We start from the raw sequence: 9,139 nt of genomic DNA, 5'->3' as shown, positions 1-9,139 counted from the left end.
GTAGACACTGTAAGGCCTCCTTTTAAACCTTGTCCGGATCCCAGGAAGAACTTATCTAATGATATCGCGTTTCACTGGACGGGATACGAGACATTAGTCTCCCCCCTTCCCCTCTCCTCCCTCCCCCACCCGTTCTCCTTCGCCATCACAGCCCCTCTAAACAAGGACGGATACAGTAAGGAGAATCTGCTTCACTTTTGACATACAGGGGTTGTTTATTGATAATGCATAACATCTATCATTGCATTAGATAGATTCAACAAGCTGCTTCTGTTCGTTGTACAGTAATGAATTATTTTAATTGGTGTTAAAGCAGATATTCCTTGGAATATGACTAGAATATTTTAATAATATTCTGACCTGCTCCTTTACCATGGATACACATTATGGATAATAAATATCTGGTCATTACTTCAATAAAAGACTGACTTTTACACACACACAAAAAAATAAATAAATAAAAAAAGTTCAAGCTTCAACATCCGACTTCCTTGTTAACGAAAAGAGCCATTGGATAATTACACTCTCGGCTAATTGGTACAAATCTCTTGTCTTCGAATCCGGATGAACAAAGACGCCTCTACAAGTAAACCAATGCTGCCGACGCTTGATGTTGGGTCTTTCATTCCCTCAACAACAGAGCCGTGGACGCGTCTGAATGGCAAGGGTTTGCGTTGATGCTGGTTTGAAATGCTTTGTTTACCGCTGTCTTAACTTCCATGGTTTCATTTTCAAGTAATGATTGATAGGTTTTTATTCATGAAACGAAACTAGGCATTTCCCCTTTTCGGGAACTTGTGGCATATTTCCTTTCCGTCTGATAATTATCATTATTAATATTACTTGCTAAGCTACCACCCTACTTGGAAAAGCAGGATGCTATAAGCCCAGAGGCCCCAACAGGGAAAATAGCCGTTTCCTTTCCTCACTGGGCCATTTTCCCTGTTGGAGACCTTGAGCTTATAGCATCCTGCTTTTCCAACTAGGGTTGTAGCTTAGCAATTGATAAAGATATTAAAAATCCCATTCGTTAATGATCATCTATTGATTGATTGATTGATTTAAGGTTTTCAGGCATCCTGATCATCTATTAATAACACCTCAGTGGAGCCAGCTTGGTAATTTATGAATACCAACCATAAAATACAAGTGATATGAAGCCAATTTGTCATTACACCAGGAGTGTGAGCAAATACACCTGAAAATTCCACACTCAAGTAACTGAGCAGTGGTAGAAACGATAAAAGTAAGGGTCCCCGCAGGGTAAGTCTCCAACGAAACCAAATGAGCTACAACCACCCTTATATGAATATATATTAAATATACTTACGTGATATTCATATTTCTCCGGGATGGCAAAATTAGGAGTTCCAACATAGGGGATGATACTCGTCATTAACAATAATAATAATTATTATTATCATCATAATCATTATTATTAGTAGTAAAAAAAGCAGGGGAAGGAAGAGAAGACGATAATTTGACGAATTGAGAAAGTTTGCGGGCATGGACAGGCACAGAAAGACCTTAAACACATGAAAGTGGAAAGACATCCTTCAGGTCTTTGTTCTGCAGTTAGTAATGAATGATGATGAAGCTGTAGTAATAGTAGTAGTAGCTAAGATACATTTCTAGTTGGAAACACAAGATGCTATAAGCCCAAGACCTCCACGAAAAAATTATCTGTTAAGGAAAGGTAGCAAATAAACTATATGAGAAGTAACGAATTAAGAATATAAAATATTCTAAGAATAGCAACAACGTTAAAATAGATCTGTCATATATAAAGTATGAAGAGAGACTTATGTCACCCTGTACAACATATAAACATTCGCTGCAAGCTTGAACTTCTGTAGTTCCACCTAATTCAACTGTCTGATCAGAACGATCAATTTACAATCTGATCACAGCGGGACTAAAACTTCTAGAACACAGTGTAGTGTTGAGTATTGTGATGAAGAAGACAAGGCTCTTAGAATTAACTGCATAGCTGTTAGTACGCACAGGATGGTACAGTCTGTTAAGATCTCAATGTAAGGGTGGTCAGGATTATGAAAAATCTTACATGCATACAAAAACTGATTGACAGTACCCATCATTTAATAGACAAAGTATTTGACCAACAAATTAGGATGAGAATCACCAGCTGAAGACCAAACTGGAGAAAAATACTCGCTAACAAGACAGATTTAAAGAATAAAATTTCTTCAGAATAAATTGACCACTTAAAATCTTGCAAGACTGAATTTTTGCGGAATTTTAAAAGAAACAGACCGAAGGACTTTCTCGAAAGCAAATTTCCAATCAAGGATCACACCTAAAATCTTAAAAGGAGTTATATAAAGATGAGGAAACATTACTAATGCAGTTCTGGATGTTAGGATGCTAGGGTTCAACTTCATACCCCCAAAAATTTACACTATGTGCTAATTTCTTTTAAATCTCTTAAGGAATTTAGCTACACCGGATTTACATTTAGAAGATGGAATTGAGGCAAAGAGAGTAGCAGCATATGCATATACAACCAACTCTTCTAAGCCAAACAACAATTATTATTATCATTACCAGTCAAGCTACCCCCTGGTTAGAAAAGAAGAATGCTACAAGCCCAAGAACTCCACCAGGGAGGCCACTTAGGAAAGGAACAAGGGAATAGCAAATAAACTATATATAAACATTGACTATAAATATTTTAAGTAACAACGTTAAAATAGAAGTCTTATATAACATATTTTTAAAAATCCAGTAAACCATCCACTACACATAGCTGTGAGAGACATATTAGGCCAACAGTTAGACAACTTTGACATTAGCTAACAGGCTTTTTACTAAAACTAGTTATACTAGGGTACGTATGAATACCTAAACATTCGTACATGATAGCGCACATACATTGTCATAATGTCTGTAAAAAAAAATAATAAAGAACGCCTGGGCTTTAGGCTAATACAGGACACCAAACAACATATTCAAGAACTGTACAGTCACTCATAAAAGAGAAGACCCAGTCTGAGTGAGAGTCAATATATTTCGGTGCTACAGGGTGTCCACAAAGTCTGGGTACATAGGAAATTTCACTTTTATCTATCCATGTTATTTTTTCAGTCCAGATCGAATGATTGATCTGTCTAAAGAACTAATCGAGTTTGGTACTTCTCAGTGGACGAGAAGGAAGGATAGTCTTATCGCAAAATGGCAATATCAGTAAGTGTGCTGAAATCGACGCAAATGCAGACCTATTAAATCGAGTTCACCTGAATTTTGTAAAGCTCATCAAATTGTGCAAAGAAAATGATGGAAATCACATTGAAAATATCTATTAACATTAATTTAAATAAAATTGTTTGTTTTAAAAACAACATATAGATAAAAGTGAAATTTCCTATGTACCCAGACTTTGTGGACACCCTGTATAATCAGTGATAGTAACACTGTACCTGACGTCATTTATACGGGGGTGAGGCGGGTGAGAGCTACCGAGCAGTGACGTTTGAGAGGAAGCGGGATTGTGAAACCATCGAAACATATTCCCTCTCGCTCAGAGTGAGACTTTCTTTTATGAGTGACTGTACATCAAATACAAAATGGATATAATTCTTGAAACCCGTTCATCCAGGGACATTGCATTGGTGCCTCAGTTGCAATGTCAGGTAGGCAAAACACCTTTTATTAAACCCAAGAAAAGTATCCACGCCAGCTGAATCCAAACTACCCTAAATAAAGATTTTGATCAAATGCAGAAAAGGTTTGAGATATTTTGAAGAGAGCGGTCCCAAAGAGGACTTCTTATTCAGAGGGTTATAATTTGAATTGGAACATTCATTAATGTTGTTGTTGTCCATTTGGCTTTCATTGACGTTGTTGTTCACTTGTTGCCACAACCAAGTGTAATTTCATCTATTATTACTATTACTGACCTACCTACAACTATAGTTGGAAAAGCAGGAAGCAGCAAGCTACATGGTCAAGGGCCCAACAGGAAAAGCAGTTTCATATATATATATATATATATATATATACATATATATATATATATATACATATATATACATATATATATATATACATATATATATATATACATATATATATATATATACATATATATATATATATACATATATATATATATATATATATATATACATATATATATATATATATATACACACACACATATATATATATATATATATATATATATATATATATATATATATATATAAACAACACAAGACTTATTTCAACCAGTTCAGCAGAAAAGCATTTACAATCAGTTTGAACCTCTGAAGTTCCACCAACTCAACTGCCAGCTCAGTTAAATCATTACACAACCTGGTCACCGCTGGAAAAAAAACTTATAAAATACTGTGTAGTATTTTGCCGTATGATGAAGGCAAGAAAAATTCCCTTAGTGTATGATTTTAGATTTGTCAATAATAAGAGAACTCCCTAATAATAAGTAACAGTTAAAAATAGATTTCAGCTTAATAATTACTATAACTACAACAACGGTACCTTAGCTTAGAACGTTAACAATTAACCACAGTATCTTGAAATACACAACAATGCCATGATAATATTGCACATCAGATACTTTGCAGCAATTAATAATTATCATCTTCTGAATGCATTGTTTGTTGAGATTAACAGTGAACAAAGTGCATTAATTTTCTGACAAACTTTACAAATCTGAAAATATATTAAAAACTTTTCTGACAAACTTTACAAATCTGAAAATATATTAAAAACACTTCAAAAGTATGGGAAGTGCTTTGACATTCCGAAACATTACAGTAAAGAGTGTACCCAAATCGTTCATCTTGTGATATCCCAACTATACTAATCTAAGCATTTCGCAACCTAATTGCAACAAACTACTGTTTAAGGTACAAGCCTTGATTTCTGGTTGCAATGTAATAGCCAGTAGTTCAGCAAGTGCAATATTATCAGACAACATATCCCATTATGACATAAGACTACCTGGCCTGCATAAGTAATACCTCACTAGTTCTTAAATCTGAACTATCCCTTACTACAAAAAAAAAAAAAAAAAAAAAAAAAGTCATTGTAGTATGTACAATTAAATTTATAAACACCAAGAGAACTACCGGAAATTTATTATATCTCAAACACACTTAGTTAGCTATATTGCTTATCTGAAAGTCAAAAATATCAAAGAAACTATCAGAGTGGCATTTATTCCCTGCCACCTCAAAACGGTTGACATTGTTACTTATTTTTAAGAGCTGTTTTCTGGTCCTATACAGAGGCGAACTCTACTCTCTGCAGGACCTTTCATTATTCATGTTATCGTATGCATCCCATGCATTAGGCACTTCACACCATATATTGTTCGTTTATTGTCAAATCCACATTATCGAAGAACTCAGAAAAAAAAGATGGTTACCGAGAAAGATGCCATCGAATAGGTTTCGTGTCTTACCAAGAACTGCCAAGAATGTATAATTGCTACAGAAGCCGGCTACGCAGCAATAAACATTCGTGACTAACATGCTTTTGAAGATCAGCCCCATCGGAGGCTACGGTCCCACTCGGCGGAGGGACCGGTAATCATCAATGGGTGAAACTGGGACCTCCTGCACTGGGACCCCTCGGTTCAAAAGTGGCTGGGATGGGGGCACTGAATCCATCTTACTCGTTACACAATTTTTTGAGGATTTCATCAACCTTAAATCACCAGGTGATCACGTAATTTCTAAGCATTAGGAGATTTTACACGGAAGGCAAAAATAGATAGCATCACCACGAACTGAAGATTACATACAAAACCAAACGTTGTCTACTGGCAGCCATATCAAAACAACGCTGAACAGCAACTTGCCCTTCCTCGTTGGTGCGGGATTTCTTTTTCACAGAAAATTTGGAAAACATAATACAATAATTCTTTTTAATAAGTCAATCTAAGAGCAGAGGACTACAAGAAAACCATCCAACTAACGTTCCCGTTATTTGAAAGAGAAGCACGAATTGAGTCTTGTATACCCTACAACTATCACAACCATCTAGCTAAAATTAAGAGCGTGGTACAAAATATGGAGCATGAAGCTGGAACCCTAACAAAAGAAACAAAGTATGAATTGTAAGTAGGTCATGCACAGTGGCTTCTCAACATCCAGATCTCTGCACTGATAATGTTTCTTTAACTATATAATGAATGAATGAATGATTTAAAGTTTTCAGGCATCCTGACATCTAAGGTCATTGACGCCGGTAACATTTAATTTATGTATACAAAAATAAAAAATGAGATAAAATAAAAAATTAAAGAGTATTCAATTAAAATCATAAAAATTGAATGCCATAAAAGTTAAATATTTTTCAGAAGACCTGCTTCTGAAATAAATCTAAAAATGCCACTTGCATGGTAGGACACATCATTTCCAAGAATCTTGGCAAGGATGAACCTGCCACCCTCACCTCGAGCCTCAAACAAATATCTATTCCGCAAGTTGTTATAATTGGGGCATTCGGTCAACAAATGCCTTACTGTTAGAGGTACTAAACAGTTGTCACAATACGGTTGGTGTTGGCCCTTCAGCAGAAACTCATGTGTCAACCGAGTGTGACCAATACGGAGACGACAAAGAGACGTCTCCCATTTTCGGGGCATCATATTATACCTCCAAGGAGATATAACATTTGTTACCTCTCGCATTTTATTCCCATCTAGGCTATCCCATTGCTGTTGCCATTTATTGCAAACCAATTTCTTGATGTCAGGTAAGAAATCATTACAGGCAATGGGATACCTTCTTGGCAGCAACTCGGATGCAGCATTCTTAGCCAGTAAATCTGCCTTCTCATTCCTCTTTAACTATATAAAATTCCTTTAATATCTTAGGGGTGTTTCTTGACTGGAAAATTACTCCTGAGAAACATATTCGGTCTGTTCTTTCTTCATTTGAAAAAAATAAAAAATAAATAAAACCTGGATTATTTACTAGATTTTCATTCTTTCATTACCTACTGTAGTTGTGCGTATTGTTTTCCTGCCTGGTAATCAGCTGCTAACTTCTTAATTTGTTGAATAAAACTTCGGGGTCTATTCAATTTTCTATTCCTGATCTGGATATTGATCTCTGACAAAGTCATTCAATTAGTTCCTTATAAATGTTGCATAAGATTTTTCATAATTCAACAATGCTGTGCATTTAGATCTCAGACTGTACCATCCTGTACGCATTACTATGTATGCAGTTAATTCTAACAGTCTTTCCTTGTCCATCATAAGGGTCAACACTACACAGTATTCTAGAAGTTTCATTCCAGCTGTGACCAGATTGCGGAATGACCTTCCTAATCTGGAAGTTGAGTAGGTGAAACTTCAAAAGTTCACACTTGCAGGGAATGCTTAACATTGAACAGATAAACGTGAGTCTTTTCATGGTTTAAAGGCTATGTGAAACCTATTTTAACATTACTGATCTCAAATTATAAATTCTATATTTTTATTCATTACTTCTCATATAGTTTATTTATTACCTTAATTCCCTTTCCTCGCTTGTTGGAGTCCTAGGGCTTGAAACATCTTGCTTTTCCAATTAGGGTTGTAGGTTAGCTAAAAATAATAATAATGAACAGAAACAAAATTGAAAACACAAGGAGGATAACAAGATAATTCATGAACATGAATAACTGTTGGACAAGACAAGTAATAAAAGAGAAAGTACTGGTACCCCTATACCACCATCATCTCCCCCTACGGCCATTGAGACAAAGGGCCTCGGTTAGATTTCTCCAGTCGTCTCCATCTTGAGCTTTTAATTCAATACCTCATTTCATCGTCAACTTCACGCTTCATAGTCCTCAATCATGTAGGCCTGGGCCTTCCAACTCAACTAGTGCCTTGTGGAGCCCAGTTAAAGGTTTGCTGAATAACATGCCCATATCATCTCCATCTACCCAAAACCACGATCTCATCCACATTTGGCACTCGAGTAATCTTTCTTTTAGTTTAATTTCTAATTCTGCCCTGCCATTCAACTCCCAGTATTCTTAGGGCTTTGATCTCAAATCTACAAAATCTGTTGGATATTGTTTCAATGTCATACCACAACCCATGGCCATACAATAACACAAATCTCACTAAACCGATACATAGCCTGATTTTATATGTAATTTCAGGCTATTTGCAAAACACTTCATACGTTACAATATCATTGTTAAATTTTTTTAATGAAATGGATGAATAAGTCATTTAACTATTTAATATTAATTAGGCCTAACTGACCTAGGAGTGGTAATCACTTCAATGGAAGTGATTACAGTTACCTTATACAACCTACAATACTAACCAGATAATCTATATCTATATCTACACCATCATCATATCCTCCTACGCCTATTGACGCAAAGAGTCTCAAATATATACACATAAATATACATTAAATATATTCATACACAACATGCCCAGTTATAAAGGCTGGTTGACTTAGAAATTCATTCATCAGTATCCCATCAGTGTCTTCTACATGACAAATACAAATTAATAAGTATCTGCCCTCACACATAAAAAAAAAACTTAGTTTTCAAAATGCAATGTAACTAAAACTCTTCCCTTAAAAAAAAAAAAAAAAAAAAAAAAAAAAAAAAAAAAAAAAAAAAAAAAAAAAAAAAAAAACTTTGTAAAGGCATGATTTGAAACCGTAATGGTGGTTATATGAGAAAAAAATATCTAAGAAATAAAAAAACAAAAACAAGATTTACTTTCAAGTAGTTACATTACATGATATAAGCTAACTTTGACTACAAATTTAAGAAATATGAAGGAGATTAGAGCTGTTGCAATTGTTTTTACCTAAACTTTCCTAAAAAATAAAAATAATAATTTGGTAGATGTGTTTTTTTATTCATAGGTGCGTTGCCATATCTCCGTATATTAGACGACCTTGGATGATAGGCTAACCGGAGTCATTGGAAATGTGGCATCGTCACTAATCATAGGGAAGTCTAGTGCTAACCATATCATGGAGTTGAAATGAGTTATAAATCAATTTGATTTAATTCAATACACTAGAAGCACTAAAACTATGGTTCCCGTCACATATGTTTGTGTATGCATAAGAAATATGTTAGAAATAAATACTTTATTATCATTATTACTAGCCAAGCTACA

At 34.9% G+C, this 9,139-nt stretch overlaps 1 protein-coding gene across 4 annotated transcripts in view; it reads left to right on the top strand.

Annotated features, from left to right (window-relative positions):
• Positions 1-9,139, top strand: part of nmo (serine/threonine-protein kinase nemo) — a 341,472-nt gene that overhangs the window by 21,353 nt on the left and 310,980 nt on the right. The window lies entirely within an intron of this gene.

This window comes from Palaemon carinicauda, chromosome 4 (genome assembly GCF_036898095.1).
Source record: "Palaemon carinicauda isolate YSFRI2023 chromosome 4, ASM3689809v2, whole genome shotgun sequence".
NCBI lineage: Eukaryota > Metazoa > Arthropoda > Malacostraca > Decapoda > Palaemonidae > Palaemon > Palaemon carinicauda.
The sequence above is the reverse complement of the archived record's forward strand: the minus strand, read 5'-3'. Positions and strand labels throughout refer to the sequence as shown.